This window comes from Melanerpes formicivorus, unplaced genomic scaffold (assembly GCF_026170545.1).
Source record: "Melanerpes formicivorus ecotype bairdi unplaced genomic scaffold, bMelFor1.0.p_v2 SCAF_21, whole genome shotgun sequence".
In the NCBI taxonomy this organism is placed as follows: domain Eukaryota; kingdom Metazoa; phylum Chordata; class Aves; order Piciformes; family Picidae; genus Melanerpes; species Melanerpes formicivorus.
In genome coordinates this window covers 14,127,510-14,146,392 of record NW_027142373.1, presented here as the reverse complement: position 1 = coordinate 14,146,392, position 18,883 = coordinate 14,127,510, and positions in this window count along the sequence as shown.

Here is an 18,883-nt window from a genome sequence, read left to right as displayed (position 1 = left end):
CCCTGGGCACCACTGTGCAGAGCCTGGCCCCAGCCTCTTGCCCCCCACAGCTCCTTTAGCTCTTGCTGAGCATTGCTCAGCTGCCCTCTGGGGCTGCTCTTCTGCAGGCTCTCAGCCCCAGGGCTCTCAGCCTTTGCTGCTCCCAGAGCTGCTCCAGGCCCCTCAGCAGCTCTGCAGCCTGCCCTGGACTCTCTCCAGCAGTTCCCTGTCCCTCTGCAGCTGGGGAGCCAGCACTGGCCCCAGGGCTCCAGAGGAGGACTCCCTAGGGCAGATCCTGCTCCTGCCAGCTCCCCCAGTCCCTCCTGCAGTTAGAGGCACTGGTCACCCCAGCACCTTCACTCTGATTGAGGACTGTGGGACCTGTTTCTGGGACGGAGAAGCCCTGCCCTGGGCTGGGTAACTCCCGAGGGCCCTTCCAGCTGCAGGCATCCCCTGCGGAATGAGTCACCAGCGCCGGCTCAAAGGTTTTTGTCAATGAGATGTGGTGCTTGGGGCACCAGCATCCCAGTTTCAGAAGGAAATGCAGACTTCCTACAGAAATAATTAAGGAGAGGAAGCTGGGCTTCCAGTGGAGCCTGAGCAGCCCCAGGGTGAGCGCAGAGTTTCTCACTGCAGCTGCCAAAAGCCAAAGCAGCTCTGGACTGAGCGTCTGCCTCCCCGGCTGCCGGGGGGGACCGTGCCCTCCCTCCTCCCGCTGCTGCCCTCCAGGCAGGCCTCATTCTCTTCAGATTAGTCTATATTTTGAGGGGGATAAACAACAATAAAAATAAATCAAATAACAAGCAGACCACAAAGCCCTTCAGAAACCCAACCTCTGTCAGGAACAGTTTCCATTTCCCAGTTGCCTGACCCTAGAGCCTCTGCCAAGCATCACCCAGAGCCAGTGGTTTAGTTTCTTTCCCTGCCAAGCAAAATGACAATAAAGGGAACATTTAAAGTGAAGCTCTGCTCTGAAAATATATCTGCCTCAGCCTGAAAGGGCTCAGCTCCACGGGGCTGAAAGCAATTATGAGGCAAATCAGTTGGGAGGAGGAATCTAATCAGAACAATGTGGCTGCTGAGTGGGAATTGTTGAAAAGCATTTTGCACAGCGCCCCAAAACCACAATCCCACACTGCAGAGAGGCAGAGGAGAAGGGGGGTGGTGCAAAAAGACAGCTCTGGCTTGTGAGGGAAGTGAAGACAACTGTGAAAAATAAGAACCCCATATAGAACTCAAGAAAGTGGAAACCAGCAGTAATGAGGGAGAAGTGAGGAGCTGTAGAGAGCTGATAAGGAAAGCCAAGAGCTGAGGGCAATGTGTGGGCTGCAAACCTGCAGCTGATGGGAAGCAGCTCCTGCCGACATCAAAGCAGCAGATGCAGCTCGGATGGAGCCCTGGGTTGGGTCACTCTGGCCTCTGGGTGGCTGCAGGAGCACTGACAGCAAGGCAGGACAGCTCACCTGTGCTGCACCAGGCACTGGGAAACTTCCAGGTACTGCAAAAGCTTTGAGGCTGCTGCAGGCCTGGAGCAGGCTGCCCTGAGAGGCTGTGGAGTCTCCTCCCCTGGAGAGCTTCCAGCCCCCCCTGGCCATTGTGATCTGCTGTGGGTGTCCTGCTGGAGCAGGGGCTTGGGCTGGGTGGTCACAGAATCATACCTTGGGGTCATTTGCATATGTTTAAATGAATTAGGCACATACTAATGCTGAAGCTAGCACCCAGACATGGAGGTCTGTGGTGACAGGTTGGACTCGATGATCTTTGAGGTCTCTTCCAACCTTGGTGACACTGAATACTGAATGGAATGGGTTGGGCTGGAAGGGACCTCCACAGCTCCTCCAGTCCAACCCCTGCACTCAGCAGGGACATCCTCCCCTGGATCAAGCTGCCCAGGGCCCTGTCTAGCCTCACCAGGAATACCTCCAGGGATGGAACCTCAACCACCTCCCTGGGCAACCTGCTGCAGTGCTCCAGCAGCCTCCTGGTGCAGAGCTTGCTCCTCACATCCAATCTCAATCTCCAGTTCCTCATACCCCATCTGAATTAACTGCTCTCCAGCTGCCAGCAGGCTGGGATTCTGTGGCAGGGCTGTCACCCTGGCATCAGCTCTGGGCAGTCACCTCCCAGAGCTGCTGTGGCATGCAGCAGACCGAAAGAAAAGAAATAGAGAACCCTGGAATTGTTTTGGTTGGAAGAGACCCTCAGGATCATGGCTGTGATTCATGCTAATTGCTGCAGACTTATGGAAACCAGAAGATGCCACAGGAAGATTCCTCTTTCCCCTGAAATGAGAAGTCTGATTGATAAAGTTCCTGCTGGTGGTGTGAGGCTCTTAGTGCTCTGCAAGGCAGTGACTGCCTGGGTGCTGCCTGACAGCTTGATGGAGGGGCTGGAACAGCAGCCAGCCGACATGGCACATCTTCGATGGATTAAAAGCTGGCTGGGTGAGGTGTCTGAGCTGGGATCCTCGCTGGGAACTCCTCACCCAGCAGGGGTTTATTTAGTGCAGATCCCCAGGGGTCAGCTCTTGGCCCTGAGCTGTCCAACGTTTTTATCAATGATCTGAAGAACAACAACAACAACAAAGTAAATCATCTGGGGTAGGGCTTGCTGCTGACACCGAGCTGCTGAGACCAGCCAGCAGAGGAGGAGCCAGGGCACTGCTGCACCATGGCCTGAGCTGCAGGTAGCCGGCAGCTGGGCACGGGCAGGTTGGTGCCACAGCCAAAGCTGGGGTGGTGGGTTGGAATTTGCCCCCCAGCATTAACTTTGGCAGGGCAGCTCAGCTGGAAGCAAATGAAGCTGTGCTTACAGGCAGGACTACAGCCTGCAATGGAGTGCAAGGAATACACCCAGGCCTTACAACAGCTGCAGGTATCTGCACCTAATGAACAGCACAGGAAAGCCCTGGCCAAGGACCAGGGGAAGCTACCAGCTTCTCCCTCTCTGCCACCCCCTACCCCCCTGTACAAAAGGGAGAAGAGACAGAAGCAGAGAAGTTAACACCAAAATAACACAGCCAAGGTCGAGCAGAAGCAAGGTAGGATCTCACCCCAGAGGGAGAGGAGAGGAGAGGAGAGGAGAGGAGAGGAGAGGAGAGGAGAGGAGAGGAGAGGAGAGGAGAGGAGAGGAGAGGAGAGGAGAGGGAGAGGAGAGGAGAGGGAGAGGAGAGGGAGAGGGAGAGGAGAGGAGAGGGAGAGGGAGAGGAGAGGAGAGGAGAGGAGAGGAGAGGAGAGGAGAGGAGAGGAGAGGAGAGGAGAGGAGAGGAGAGGAGAGGAGAGGAGAGGAGAGGAGAGGAGAGGAGAGGAGAGGAGAGGAGAGGAGAGGAGAGGAGAGGAGAGGAGAGGAGAGGAGAGGAGAGGAGAGGAGAGGAGAGGAGAGGAGAGGAGAGGAGAGGAGAGGAGAGGAGAGGAGAGGAGAGGAGAGGAGAGGAGAGGAGAGGAGAGGAGAGGAGAGGAGAGGAGAGGAGAGGAGAGGGAAAGGGAGAGGAGATATTGCCTTGCAGCTGGGTGTCTGTGCCCACCCAGCACCTGCTTCTGGGCCTCATCCTGCATCAGGATGCTGAGAGACTGAGGGAAAAGCTGTGAAGATCATAGAATCATTAAGGCTGGAAAAGACCTCTGAGATCATCCAGTCCAAGCTGCTGCCCAACACCTCCATGACCACCAGAGCATGTCCCAGTGTGCCACATCTATTAGTTTCTTGAAAAGCTCCAGGCATGGGGACTCCACCACCTCCTTGGGCAGCCTCTGCCACTCCCTGACCACTCTGGAAGCAAAGAAATTTCTCCTCCTCTCCAACCTCAGCCTCCCCTGGCACAGTTTCAGGCCAGTTCCTCTCTTTCTATCACCTGAGCCTAGGGAGCAGAGCCCAACCCCCACCTGGCTGCAGCCTCCTCTCAGGGAGCTGCAGAGAGCAATGAGGTCTCCCTCAGCCTCCTCTTCTTCAGACTGAACAATCTCAGCTCCCTCAGCCTCTCCTCACAAGACCTCAAAGCTTTCCAAACCCCTCCCCAGCTTTGTTGCCCTGAGCTGATGAAGTAGAACCAGCCCTGCAGTGAGAGACCTCCGGAGCTCAATCCATTCCACTTGACAAACCCCAGGGGCTGGGCACCACAGGGATTTGCCCACAGAAGACTCCCCAGCCTCACAGGCAGAGTTTTACTCTGATCCAATGTCTGCAACCTGAGGCTGGGCACACTGAGAGAGGAGATTTGTCATCCTGCTGAGTGGCACAGCAGCACAGGGAGCTAACCACAGGAGCAACTCCCCAGGCTGTGTGGGAATCCTCACCTTTAGCAGGTGATAGCTCACACTTCCTTATGGAGCCACAGGATCCCAGAATCCCAGCATGGGGTGGGGTGGGGTGGGAGGGGGTGGGAAGGGACCTTTGGGCATCATCCAGGCCACCCCCCCTGCTCAAACAGCAGCAGCCAGGGCAGGGCACACAGGAACACACCCAGGGGGGGTTGGAAGCTCTCTACACCAGGAGACTCCACAACCTCTCTGGGCAGCCTGCTCCAGGCCTCCAGCAGCCTCACAACAAACAACTTTCTCCTCCTGCTCAGATCCAACCTCCTGGCTGCCACTCTGTGCCCACTGCCCCTTGTGCTATCCCTTGGCACCACAGGCAAACCTCTGCTCCACAGTGGCTCAACCCCAGCTGTTCAGTTGCCATCTGACATCCTCTCCCACCTCCTCCCTCCCTCCCTCCCCAGCCTGCCACCTCCCTGCCCCCTTCCCAGCTGCTCACATCAGCTTTGGTTCTGCAGCTTCCCCAGCCCTGCCTGCCCCTTCCTCCATCATGTGGAGAGCACTGAGCTGTCACCTGGCCAGGCCATGAGGGCTCCTCTGGGTGCCTCAGCATGGAACAGCTGCTGACAGCCATAGAATCAACCAGCTTGGAAAAGACCTCAGAGATCATCAAGTCCAACCTGTAACCTAACACCCAGCACCTCCTGACAGCTAAACCATGGCTCCAAGGGCCACATCCAATACTTCTTTGAACACCTCCAGGGATGGGGACTCCACCACTTCCCTGGGCAGCACATCCCAGTGGCCAATTCCTGTGGCTGGGAAGAACTTTCTCCTCACCCCCAGCCTAAACCTCCCCTAGCACAGCTTGAGACTGTGTCCTCTTGTTCTGGTGCTGCTTGCCTGGCAGAAGAGACCAACCCCCACCTGGCTTCAACCTCCCTTCAGGGAGTTGCAGAGAGCAAGAAGGTCTCCCCTGAGCCTCCTCTTCTGCAGGCTAAGCAACCCCAGCTCCCTCAGCCTCTCCCCAGCCTCGTTGCCCTTCTCTGGACACATTCAAGTTGTTCACAGAGGTCTTTCTAGAAGCTCTGACCTCTCAAAACTGCCAAGGATGGGAAGCAGCCTGTGCTGGGCTCAGAGTGCTCCTGGGTGACCAGGTACAACCTCTGTGGTCAGTGGTGTCCAGGAAGCAATTTGCCCTGCACTCAGGAGATGTCCAACTGCAGGAGGCAGTGGCCCAGGTCTGCTGGCTCCCTGCACAGCTCTGCCCACAGGAACTCTGAGGTACTTTCAGTGCCTTGGAGCCAGGAGGGCTCTGCCCAGCAAGTGGAACTCTGTGTCCTCTTGACAATGAAGGCAGTTCCAGGAGGTGTAAGGACTGCAGAGCCAGGGTTCCCCCTTGTGCAGAGCACAGCATGGAGATGGTTGCAGAAAGAAGCACAACTGTGGCCACAGAGAGCCAAAGGTTTCTTGCTTCCTTCCATCAGAACACTCAGAAGGCTTTGGAGCTGCTGGGAGAAGGTGGATTGCAGTAAAGCCAGCCTGAGGAGAGGTCACAATGCACAGCATGCAACAAGGCAGAGGATGAGGGGAGGAGAGCCAGCTCCTGGAGCTCTGCATGCACATCCACAGAGTGGGTTGGGTTGGAAGGGGTCTCAGAGACCATCCAGCTCCAGCCCCTGCCCTGGGCAGGGACACCTCCCACCAGCACAGGCTGCTCAAGGCCTCATCCAGCCTGGTCCTGAACACCTCCAGGCAGGGCACAGCCACAGCCTCCCTGGGCAGCCTGTGCCAGGCTCTCCCCACCCTCACTGCCAACAATTTCTTCCTCCTCTCCACTCTCAGTCTCCCCTCTCCCAGCTCAAAGCCATTGTTCCTCATCCTGGCACTCCCAGCCCTTGTCCAGAGTCCCTGCCCAGCTCTCCTGGAGCCCTTCAGGCACTGCAAGGCTGCTCTGAGGTCTCCCTGGAGCCTTCTCTTCTCCAGCCCTTCTCTGTTTGCCCTTCTCTGCTTGCCCAAGTCCCCTCTCCTGCTGCCCACCTGCCTGCATCCCTGGGCCCTCCTCTCCCTGCCCGGGCAGAGCCCAGGCCCCGCCGCAGCCCCGGCTGCCATCGCTCCGCAGCGGCAGAGCGGTTTGGCTTTGCTGCCTGTGTGCCAACATCCAACATGTTTTACAAGTGACCTGCAAGGAATGTGTGTCACTGCAGAGGAGACACAGCCCCGCAGGAGACAGAGCCCAGCTGCTGTGTTTAACAGGCTCTCACCCAGCGGCTGGGCAGAAGGGCGAGGGGGAGGCACCGGCAGCGCCGGCTCCACTGCCTTCGCCGGGGAATCAACTCCCTCCTCCTGCCAGCCTTCTGCAGAGGGTCAGAAGATGTCCTGACAGCAGCAGCGTGCACAGGGAACGTGGCCACACGCTGAGCAAACGCTCTGGACAGCCTCAGGAGCAGATCAAGATGCCAGAGGGGCTGCGCTCCGCCTGCGCAGCCTCCTGCGCTGAGCTCATCCTTAGCAGGCTCTGCAGGCTGCAGATAGTGAAATTTGCCCATGACAAAGGGCTGGGGAGGGGGCAGCCAGAGCCCACCTGCTGCAGTGGGACAGCCCCGGAGCAGGCAGTGCTGGGCAGCAGACAGCACCAAGAGCAGTGCCCGGGTGAAGATCCCCAGCAGAAGAGCCTGCAGGGGCTGGCCGTCAGCTCCAGAGCACAGCCCCAGGGCTCTTGGCACATCCTGCTCCTCTCCAAAGAGCTGCTGCCTCCCACCCCAGGCTCAGACATCCCTTATCTCTTCCTCTGGCTGTGAGCAGCAGGCCTCGGTGCACTCTTTGTGTCCTGGCTTTCAGGAGAGCCTTGTGCTCCAGCAGCGCTGCCCTGGCAGGAGCAGGTCACCCTCTGCCCCCAGGGCTGGGCCAAAGGCTGCTCCCCATCTGCCCCTGCCCGTGCCACAGTCCTGCCCTTTGACCAGCTGCTGTGTGCAGGACCTGTACACCCAGCCCTGTCTGCTCCCTGTGTGCAGCCCACACAGAGCCACAGAATGGGTTGGTTGCAGAAGCCCTCTGGGATCATCCAGTCCAGCACCAACCCAGCACCACCATGGGCACCAAACCATGGCCCCAAACCATGGCCCCAAACCACGGCCCCAAACCATGGCCCCAACCCATGGCCCCAACCCATGGCCCCAAACCATGGCCACCAAACCATGGCCACCAACCCAGCACCACCATGGCCACCAAACCATGGCCCCAAACCATGGCCCCAAACCATGGCCCCAGGAGCCATGGCCACAGCTTGCTGGAACACCTCCAGGCATGGGGACTCCACCACCTCCCTGGGCAGCCTCTGCCAATCCCTGACCACTCTGGCAGCAAAGAAATTTTCCCTCCTCTCCAACCTCAGCCTCCCCTGGCACAGTTTCAGGCCAGTTCCTCTCCTTCTCTCACCTGAGACTGGGGAGCAGAGCCCAAGCCCCACCTGGCTCCAGCCTCCTCTCAGGGAGCTGCAGAGAGCAATGAGGTCTCCCTCAGCCTCCTCTGCTCCAGGCTCAACACCCCCAGCCCCCTCAGCTGCTCCTCCCCAGCCCTGCTCTCCAGACCTTTCCCCACCTTTGTTGCCCTTCTCTGGCCCTGCTCCAGCCCCCAATGTCCTTGGAGTGAGAGGACCCAAACTGAACCCAGCATTCAAGTTGTGGCCTCAGCAGTGCCCAGCCCAGGGGCACCATCCCTGCCCTGCTCCTGCTGCCCACAGCATTGCTGATTCATGAGGCAGAGCCTGCTGATGCCTCTCCCAAGTCCAGACTGGTGGGAGGTGTCTCATATGGGACACAGCAGCAGCTGTGGGCCACTGCTGCCCCTCAGCCCTCTGCTTCTGCTGTTCTGCTGTTCCAGGCTCTGCAGAGCTGGCCTGGAGTCTGGGGTAGCAGAGTTTCCTCAGGAGGAAGCCAGTGCTGCTGCTTGAGGTGATAGATATTCTTAGTGTCCTTCATGTTCCAACTAAGGAGTCTGGTTAGGAGCCTCTCTGAGAGGCCCTGTGTCCAGCTTCCACTGCCACACAGCCCTGCAGATGAAGGATGACAGCAGGGCAGAGCTCCAGGATGGGGTGGAGAGTTCTGTGCAGCAAGAACACCAAACCTCTTGTGCCCTGGGAGGTCCTGGTGGCTCCACAGCCACAGGGTGCTACGTGGACATGAGACAGAACCTCCCATGAGGGCCCTCAAGCAGCTGCACTGAGGAGGGTAAAGGAGTTGTGCACCTTCTCCATGGCTGCCTTGAGCTGCACTGCTAAAGGGAGGAGCAGATCCTGCTCCTGCAGGGAAGCACCACAGTGGGATGAGGATGCACAGCCCTGGGAGCCCTGCCTGCTCTGCAGGGCTTGGGAGGGGAGCCTGGTGAGGCACAGACCTGGAGGCAGCTTGCAGCAAAGAGCCAGAGAACAGAGCAGAGGCTTGGGGAGGGGAAAGCCACAGCACAAGGAACGTGCCAGGTTCAAATGCCATCTGCAGGATCATCCCTGTCATCTGAGCTCCATCCAGCACAATCCCAGAATCTCAGCACCACAGGGGTAGGAAGGGACCGCTGGAGTTCACCCAGTCCAAGCCCCTGCCCTTGGTTTGCTGTGGGTGCCAGGCAGGGCAGTGCCTGCAGTGGCCTCTCCAGCTCTAGCCACCACCAACTGGCCTGATGCCCCCTGCCCAGCTGATCTTCACTCACTCCCCACAGGAGTGCCTGAGCTCTCCACCACACTCATGCTCTTTGGCTGCTGGACCAGCACACACTGACCAGCAGGACTGCACAGAACCCCCAAACCCCAGCAGGGAGAGGCTGGAAGGGAGCTCTGGAGCTCACCCAGCCCAGTCCCTGCTCCAGCAGGGCACCCACAGCAGCTTGCCCAGCAGCACAATGCCCAGGGGGGGTTAGAAGCTCTCCACACCAGGACACTCCACAACCTCTCTGGGCAGCCTGCTCCAGGCCTCCAGCACCCTCACAACAAACAACTTTCTCCTCCTGCTCAGATCCAACCTCCTGGCTGCCACTCTGTGCCCACTGCCCCTTGTGCTGGCCCTGGGCACCACTCAGCAGAGCCTGGCCCCAGCCTCTTGCCCCCCACAGCTCCTTTAGCTCTTGCTGAGCATTGCTCAGCTGCCCTCTGGGGCTGCTCTGCTGCAGGCTCTCAGCCCCAGGGCTCTCAGCCTTGGCTGCTCCCAGAGCTGCTCCAGGCCCCTCAGCAGCTTTGCAGCCTGCCCTGGACTCTCTCCAGCAGTTCCCTGTCCCTCTGGAGCTGGGGAGCCAGCACTGGACTTCAGACATGCCCTCACTAGGGTAATGCAGAGTGGCCCTGCTGGCCACACTCTTCTTCATGTACCCCAGGAGGGCATTTGCCTCTTGGCCACGAGGGCACATTGCTGGCTCCCTGCAGGGAGCAGCAGGCCTGGCTGTGCTGACAGCTCAGCACTCCACCAGCCCTTTACAGCCACTTCTGCCCTTGGTGGGGACCCCACAGTGGGAGCAGGCCTGGGAAGCCTGTGTGCTGCAGGGCCAGGGGGCTGTGCATGGAGAGGGGCAAGCTGGGGGGTAGGAGCAGCCTGCCAGCTGTGGGGCTGGGTACAGCATGCAGAGGCAGCTCCTGGGTGGCAGTGACAGCAGTGGTGGAGGAACCTGAACACTGTTTGCTGAGCAGAAAAAAGACCTCAGGGGGTTTGCAGAGGGCTCCTCTGAGCTGGAGCTAGCATCTTTGGGAGGCTGTTTGGCAGCCTTTGCCAGGTCTCTGGGGACTTGATGCTCATCAGCCTGCTGCAGAGCAGAGCTGAGCCTCTTTTGGGAGGGAAAAGACTTTCCCAGGAACAGTTCCTGAGCTGAGAGCAGATCCCACACAGCACCACCACCCTGCTCAGCTGCCAGTGCCTGTCGCTGTCCCTCACACCATGAGATGAGCTGCTGGACCCACAGCAGGCCTGCTGCTGCTGCTGCTGGTTAAGCAGAGTCCACATGCCCTGTCCAGCAGCTGGCTGGTCCATGGCAAACTCGAGGAGGTGCCCTGCCCTGCCAGGCCTTCTCCTCTGGTGTGCTTTGATTTATCACTGCAGCCTGCAGAGCAGATAGGGAGCATCATGCACAGACGTGTGCTGGAGCTGGCTCCACACCCAGCTGGCTGCCTGTGCTCTGCTGCAGCTCTTCCATCCCCAGGTCCTTCTGTGTTTCAGCAAGCCCCTCTGGGAATGCCTCAAAACAGCCTCCCATAGAGAAACAGAGAATTGTTTGGGTTGGAAAAGCCTTTTAAGATGATCCAGGTCCGAGCAGCAACCCAGCCCCACCATGGCCACCAAACCCTGGCCCCAGGAGCCACGGCCACAGCTTGCTGGAACACCTCCAGGCATGGGGACTCCACCACCTCCCTGGGCAGCCTCTGCCACTCCCTGACCACTCCTGCACCAAAGAAATTTGTCTTCATCTCCACCCTAAGCCTCCCCTGGCACAATTTCAGGCCATTTCCTCTCCCTCTATCACCTGAGGTCCTCCTAAGCAAAGCCCTCAGGGGCAGAAGATGGGGAACCCCCCTGGGCACATGCTCAGCACTGGCAACACTGCAGAGCTGTGAAGGGGGTCGACACAGAGCTGTTGTGGGTCCCACATCTGCACTGTGTAGCTCCTGGCACCCCAAGGTCTCCTGCTGCCTGCAGTCAGCAATGTTGGGGCAGGCCCAGAGGAGAGCAGGAGCTGGTGGAGGTTGGGGTGCAGCAGTCCCTGGCCAGCATGAGGGCTGGGTGGGAAAGCCTTCTCATTTCAGCCTTTTAGTCTCTTAATCTCCTTCCCAGCTCGGCAAAGACATCACTTGGTCCCTCAGCACACATCTGCAGCTCACCATGGCTGCCCCTTTGGGTGACACCAGGAATCACGTTGCACAATGTGCTGGGCAAACCTCCCAGCAAAGACAAAGCTGCTGGGGGGTGGCTGTTCTTCATTAGGCAGAGCTCTGCCTGCAGGGGACAAGCTTCTCCCACATGCTGCACCTCCAGGTGCTGGCTCCCGCTGCCAACCTTGCAGCAGAGCCCACACCCAGTGCTCAGAGAGAGGGCACGGGGGGGAGCATGTGGCTGCCACACTTTCACAATGAGGTCCAGAGCCAGAGGTCCCCAGGGACAGCTGATAAGCCTCCTGCATCTGTTCCAGCAGTGCCTGCCTGAGCAGGGTGCATTTTTGGCTTGAGGTTGGGACATAAATCAATCTGAGTCAGAGAACCCTGCCCTGGTGCTTCTCCAGGGCAGTGCCAACAGCAGCACACTGCTGGGTGCTGTGTGCCTGGGGCACGTTGCAGGAGGGACAGAGGCAGGGCCCAGGAGCAGCCAGACAAAGGCTTGGGGATCATCTGCCAAGCACCAGTGGGGGAAGAGGACAGCCCTGAGAGCAGGATTACCCTTGTGCTCCATCAGCCCAGGCAGAGGAGTGCTCTGGCCAGGAAGCCACCTGCAGCACACACACAGCAGAGCTCCCACCTGAGCTTCCCAGCTTAACACATTAGCACCTGGTGAGCAGCACCAGCTGGCAGGGCAGGAGGTAACCACACCAGGTGGCGGGGAGGCCACACACATAAACCCCCAGCTGTGACATCAGGACAGCTTGGGGCCATGCAGGCACAAACACACAGCTGGAAGGTGCCAAAAGAACCTCATCTGATGGTTGGTCCCGCCTGTGACCCCTCCATGTTCACAGCTGCCCCTGCAAGCCAGCAGCCCCCACGTCCTGGCAGCAGGCTGGAGCTGGAGAGCAGAGTCTGCACCTTGCAGCCTGTTCCCCAGGCATGAGCTGGTGCTTGGACAGGGCCACAACCTCTGCCCTTTCCTTGCACTGTGGGCTCTGTGGCTGAAAAGCAGGTAGGGGCTGGCCAGAAGGAAGGACAAGGATGGAGGGTCCCTCTCCCTGCTTGTCCTGTGAAGCCACCCCTCCTGCTCAAAACATCTGTGCCTGTTTCAAGGCAAGCAGCAGGTGAAAGGCTGAGAACCACCGGCTAGGGTGAAGTGAAAGACTGGCCACCAGGGAGATGGCAGCAGCCCTACCTCCAGACTGCAAGGCTGGCAAAGGCATCTGGGGCCACAGGGGCTCAGGAGTGCTTAGAGAGGCAGTCCTGAACAGCAGTGCCTACTCCACCTGTGCAGCTGATGTCTGATCTGGGCCATCTCAAAGCAGAGATGTTTCTACAACAGACACTGCAGACTCAGCAGGAAAGCTGCTGTGCTTGGAGCACCTCAGCCAAAACCATGAGGAACCTGTCCCCTTCCAGAACGATCCTGCCTCTAGCTCACCACAACAGCTGTCTCCTGAACAGCAAGGAGCTGGACACTATGACCCAGTGTGCTTTTTCTCCTGTGTCCCAGATATAAGCTCACAGCTCCTCCCCAGCCTTCCCACACAGGGGCTCAAGGTTGGACACAGGCTCCACAGCTGGCACCTGAATGCAAGACATCTGCTGGCTCCCCGTCCCAAGGACAGGCACATGTCCTCCAGGAGACTCTTGCAGGGAGGCTGGCAGGAGAGGTGGGCTCTGGGGGAGTTTCTTAAAGACCCTCTGGGAGTCTGGCAAGTGCAGGAAACTCAAGGCCTGATGGCTTTTGTGGGGCTGGAGAAGGCCAGGTTGCTTCATGGAGGAGTGAGGGGACAAAGCAGGCAGAGGAGTCAATGGCTCAGCACTGGTGCCTCTAGCTCTCCACAGGCATAAAGATAGGATTGGTTCTCCATAGGCATGAGGGATGGGATTGGTTCTCCAGAGACAGGAAGATGGGATTGGTTCTCCAGAGACAGAAAGATAGGATTGGTTCTCCAGAGGCATGAAGGATGGGATTGGTTCTCCAGAGACAGAAAGATGGGATTGGTTCTCCAGAGACAGAAAGATAGGATTGGTTCTCCAGAGGCATGAAGGATGGGATTGGTTCTCCAGAGACAGAAAGATGGGATTGGTTCTCCAGAGACAGAAAGATGGGATTGGTTCTCCACAGGCATGAAGGATGGGATTGGTTCTCCAGAGACATAAAGATAGAACTGGTTCTCCAGACGCCTGAGGGATGGGATTGGTTCACTAGAGACATAAAGATAGGATTGGTTCTCCAGAGGCATGAAGGATGGGATTGGTTCTCCAGAGACAGAAAGGATGGGATTGGTTCTCCAGAGACATAAAGATAGGATTGGTTCTTCAGAGACATGAAGGATGGGATTGGTTCTCCACAGGCCTGAGGGATGGGATTGGTTTTCCACCTTCCTGACCCCACCTGGGAGCAGCAAACACCCAGAGAGTGCTGCAGCTGGAAGGAGGCAGCAGGGCCTGGGGTGGCAGCAGTGGGGAGGTGGTGATTTTATCTGGAGCTGGAGCAGAGGAGGGCCACCTCCTTCCTCTCCACGGGGGCTGTGCCAGCCCGGGGAGGTCTCTGCTGGCTTCCTGTTGGCAGCCAGGCCGGGGCGCCTCAGCGGCCGTGCCAGGCGCTGAACCCCAGCGCGGCGCTGGCGCAGCGGGAGCGGCCGGGCCGGCCTCCAGCCCCGGCTGCCACGGGATGGGAAAGGAGGGAAGGGGAGCGAGACCGCAGCGACCGCCACCCAGCCTCCACTGGCAGCCCTGGGCCGGCCTCCCCTCGCCAGGCACGAGCAGGCAGCAGCCCTGCGCCCGCCAAGCCCCGGGGCCCTGGCAGCCGGCGGCGCGGCGAGGAGGAGGAGGAGGAGGAGGATGGGGAGGAGGCCGCGTCCTCGCCCCCCTGGGATGCTCCTGGGGAGCAGGGCGGGCAGGAGCAGCCAGCCTGGAGCTCTCTGCTCGTTACATCTCTCGTGAAGAGCTGTTTGGCAAAACTGTGCGTTTTCTTTGGCTGCCTTCTGCACGGCTTTGGCAAAAGCCCTCCCGTTAGTGTCTCCCCTTGAGGGAACTTTATTGAGTGGAACAAAGTCAGATATTTTTAGCTACCCATTGTTAGCCGAAGAACAAAGCCATAACTAAGATATTTTGTCTCTTACCCTGGAAGGGGACTATCAGACACAGCCATGTACAGTCATATGCGGCTGCCCATTCACATGCAGCACCAAAGGGACAAGTATTTTTAGCCTGGCCGCGCCACACCGCACCCACGGTGCCCTTCCCCTCCCTGCTGCACCACCGCAGCTCGTGGCCAGCACCACAGAGAGCAGCAGCAGCGGAGACTTCTGCTGGCCCTCAGGCCACCTGGCAAAGTGGCATTGACTGAATCACAGAGTCACAGCCTCACAGAAGGTCAGGGTGGGAGGCACCCCAAGCATCCTCTGCTCCAACCCTTCTAGGTGATGGTGGAGCTGCAACGAGCTGGGCCAGCACCCTGTGAAGCTGAGTCTTCAAAGTGTCCAATGCAGAGGAATCCACCACTACCCTTGAGACACCTGAGATCATGCCATCTTAAAAACCCTCTATTTTTTCTGCCTTATGGGGTTTTCTCTCCACTCAGAGCTGAGATGATGTGTTTCACCAACAGGCAACAAGGAAAAGTCAACCAGGACCCAGCTGGAGCTGAGCAAAGCAGCAGCTGGAATGAACAGCCCCAAAACCACCAAACCGTGAGGGCCACTGGCGAGGAGGGAGGCTGCCCATGGGCAGCACTGCAGCCTGTGAGGAGGAGAAGCAACCAGCACAGCCCTGTCCTGGCAGCACTGTGCTGGAAATACCGGGAGGTGCTTTACAAACGTGAACCCCAGAACAGCAGGGAGCCCCGCGCCAGGCTGGCAGAACCTCCCTGAGGGCTGCAGTGCTCACCCAGTGACATCAGCAGCCTGTGACTGGCAGCACTGTGCGATGTGCTCATCTCAAAGGACCCAAGTGGGCCAGAAATGCTCTGGATTTCTGAGGCAGTGCTGCCGGGAGCCTTTCTCAGCAGCCTTTGTGGCTCTCCGTGAGTCACGGAGAGGCTGAATTCAACGGCCAAATACTTGGCGCCACCAAACGCTGGCCCTCCGCAGCTGAGGGAGCTGTGAGTCAGTCCCCCCGGGCACAGCAGGGGCAAGGGGAAGGGAAGCAGAGTGACACCACACAGCCTGACCCACGGGGAGGGACAGCAGGGCTGGAGAGAGCGAAGACACCACCCAAGCACTGCAAGAGCCTCGGGGAGCCTCTCATGGCCCAGCTCTGCTGCCCTCCCTGTGTGGTGCCAGCCACTGCATCCCTGCCAGCCTGTCCTGCCAGCCTGCCCTGCCAGCCTGCCCTGCCAGCCTGCCCTGCCAGCCTCTGCAGAGCAGCCAGAGCCTGATCTGCTAAATGCACTTTGTGCCTGCTCCTGAGCAGGTGCCATGATCTGTGTGGGCCTGACCATAACAGCCCAGGACCTGCCAGGTTCAAGAGGCAGCCAAGGCCCCACCCGGGAGAAGCAGCAGGTACCAGAGCCTGGCTGCGCTCCTCCTCCCGAGGGTGAGGGTGGCAGCACACACCTGAGGACGCAGATGGAAGGACAGAAAGACATGAAGTAGGAAACGTAAATTACCTGGGAACTCCTGGGCTGGGCTAAGGTGTCCCGGAGGAGAGGTGGCTTTAGTGACTGCTGGCTTTGCTCCGCGGCTCGGGGAGGCTGTGCCAGGGAGCAGGGGCTGGGTTTATGCACTTGAGGCACAGTAAGAACTGGTTTAAAATAGAGCGCAAGGAGCTGGTGCGGCTGGGATTAGACAGACTCCGAGGCTGCTTTCCCAAAGAGAAATTAACTTCTTGCAGCCCGCGGGGCAGCGCGGGGAGCCCGGGGGGTGGCCGGGCAGGGCGCGGGGGGCTGCGGCCGGGGGCTGCTGGGCTTTGGGGTGGGGGTCCCTCCTTGCGCTGCTGTAGCCCCGGGGGACTGGTGCGGAGCGAGGGGAGCCGGGGCTCGGGGTGACCCCGCTTTGGGCCCCGGGAGGCAGCGGCGGGAGGCGTCGGAGAGCCCGGGAGGTCGGCCGGCGCGGAGCCCGGGGATGGCCGGGGCCAGCGCCCTCTACCCCGGCTCAGGGCTCGCTGTTCCCCCTCTCCCCGTGCAGCCCCGGACCGCGGGCTCCGCTCAGGACCCTGCAAGAGTTAAGGAGGAGGAGGAGGAGGAGGAGCCCACCGCCGGGCTCGGGCAGCCCCGAAGCCGCCGTCGCCCACTGCCCCAGCCCTGCCCCGCAAACTCCGACGGCAGCGGGGCTGCCCTCCGAGAGAGCCCCAGCGCTTCACCGGGCGGGGCTGGGCGGCATGGGGACAGCGGGGCCGCAGGGAGGGGACCGCGGGGCTGGGCGGGAGGAGGGCAGCAGCACCCTGCACCCCCGCATCTTGCATCCCTCAGCCCTGCACCCTGCTGGAGCCATGCTGAGCGCTGCCCTCGGGTGGCACCTGGCTTCTGGCACCTCCTGCAGGAACCACGGGCCCCCCTTTCCCAGCCCTGCACCCCTTTGGGTGCCTCCATGTTGGCGGTGGGCAGCAGGGGCAGAGGGCAAAGCCCCATCCAGGCAGAGAGGAGCTGGGCAGGATCCCAACCAGGACATGGGAGACTCGTGTCAGTCCCTGCCAGCCCCGGTGCCTCACACCCCAGTGCTCTGGGCACCCTCCATGTACCCAGGGGCTGGATAAACAAGATCAGGTCTCACAGGTACTGCAGACTCCCAGGTTTTGGTGAACTGGGGCTTGCTGCAGCTCATCTTGTAAGTCACAACTGGCCAGGGGACCCAGAGGTCTGACCATGGAATGGTTTGGGTTGAAAGGAACCTTTCAAGGTCCCATTTAATGTCCAACTCCCCTGCAGCCAGCAGGGACAGCCCCAGCCAGAGCAGGCTGCTCACAGCCCCACACAACCTGCCCTGCACTGCTGCCAGCCATGGGGCAGCTCCCAGCTCTCTGGCCAGCCTGGGCCAGGCTCTCCCCACCCTCAGCACCAAACATTTCTCCTTCTCTCCACTCTCAAGCTCCCTCTCTGAGTTCCAAACCATTCCCCCTGGTGCTGGCACCACAGGCCCTGCTCCAAAGTCTGTCCCCAGCTCTCTGCTCAGCCCTTGAAGCACTGCAAGGCCACCAGAAGGTCTCTCTGGAGCCTTCTGCTCTGCAGGCTGCCCAAGGCCAACTCTCTCAGGCTGGCTCCCAGCAGAGGGCTTCCAGCCCTGCCAGCACTGCTGTGGCCTCCTCTGGCCCTGCTGCAGCAGGTCCCTGTCTGTGCTGAGGGCTCCAGAGCTGCCCCAGCCCTGCAGGGCTGTGAGCAGAGCACAGCAGAGGGGCAGAGTCCTGAGCACTACAGGGCCCTGTGGCATGGCCAAGCATGGCATGGCCAGAGGTGGTGTCACCATGAGCAGGGCAGTCTCTGCTCACAGGATGATGGCCAAGCAGATGTGCCACATGCTGGCAGTGAAACCTGGGACACAGGTGGTGCAGAAGCAGAGTTGTGCATCAGGAGCTCTCTGGAGAGGCAGGTCCTGTGCTCTGGACACCCCAGGATCAGTTGCTCTTTACTTTGGGGTACACTCATCATTACCCCTGCAGGAATAAACCACAACAGCCCCCAGCCTGCAGACCCTCAGGTCTGCTGTTGAGCAGGATGCTGCTCCTCAGGCAGGGAAAGTCCTTTTGCCTCTGTTTGTTGATGCCCCTCTGGCTGTAGACTCCCCCAGGCAAACCTGCTGCTTATCCTAACAGACAGCTGTGGGCTGCAGGCCTTGCTGGCTGGGCAGCTGTGTGGAGCTGCAGGATCTCCCCCAGCCTCTCTATAAATCCTCAGCTCACCCCAGGTTTGCTTATGGCAGCTCCTGATTGGAGTTGTTCTGGCAAAGCATCTCCTGATCTAGAAGAGACCTAACCCAGAGCGCCAGGAGGGCCTGCACCAATCACCCAACAGGAGCGGTGGTCCCTGGGGAGGCTGCAGGGTGTCCCACCTGAGCACTGCCTGGGAGAGGGCTGTGTGTGGTGTGCTTGGACAAGGCAGAGCTATGGTCATGGAACCATGGAACCATGGAACTGCTGAGGTTGGAAGAGACCTTTGGGATCAGGTCCAACCCAGAGCTCACAAAGCCACCCCTGCTGCTCAGCCACTGCACCACAGCCCTCAGCACCACAGCCCTCAGCACCACAGCCCTCAGCACCACAGCCACACAGCTCTGAAACCCCTCCAGGGCTGGGGACTCCACCACCCCCCTGGGCAGCCTGGGACAGTGCCTGAGAGCCCTTGCTGGGAAGGAATTGTTCCTAACATCCAACCTGAGCCTCCCCTGGCACAGCTTGAGGCCATTTCCTCTGGTCCTGTCTCTTGTTGCAGGTGAGAAGAGCCCAACCCCCACCTGGCTCCAGCCTCCTCTCAGGGAGCTGCAGAGAGCAATGAGGTCTCCCTCAGCCTCCTCTGAAGTCCAAACAGCCCCAGGTCCCTCAGCTGTTCCTCCTAATCCTTGTGTTCAAAATCCTCCATGAGCTTGGTTGCTCTTCTCTGGACATGCTCCAGGCCCTCAATGTTCTTCTTGAAGAGGAGGTGTCCCAAACTGAACTCAGGACTTGAGTTCTGGCCTCCCCAGGGCCTGGTACAGGGGCATAAGCACATCCCAAGACCTGACTGGGTCAGACAGTGTCCCCCAGGAGCAGGAGGGCTTGGGGACACCCAGGGGAGCAGGACATCTGTGAGCTGGAGAGGGGAGCGTGTCTGCAGCAATGGGCTGCACAGTGCCTGTGTTGGTATTGAAGCTCAGAGTTAACA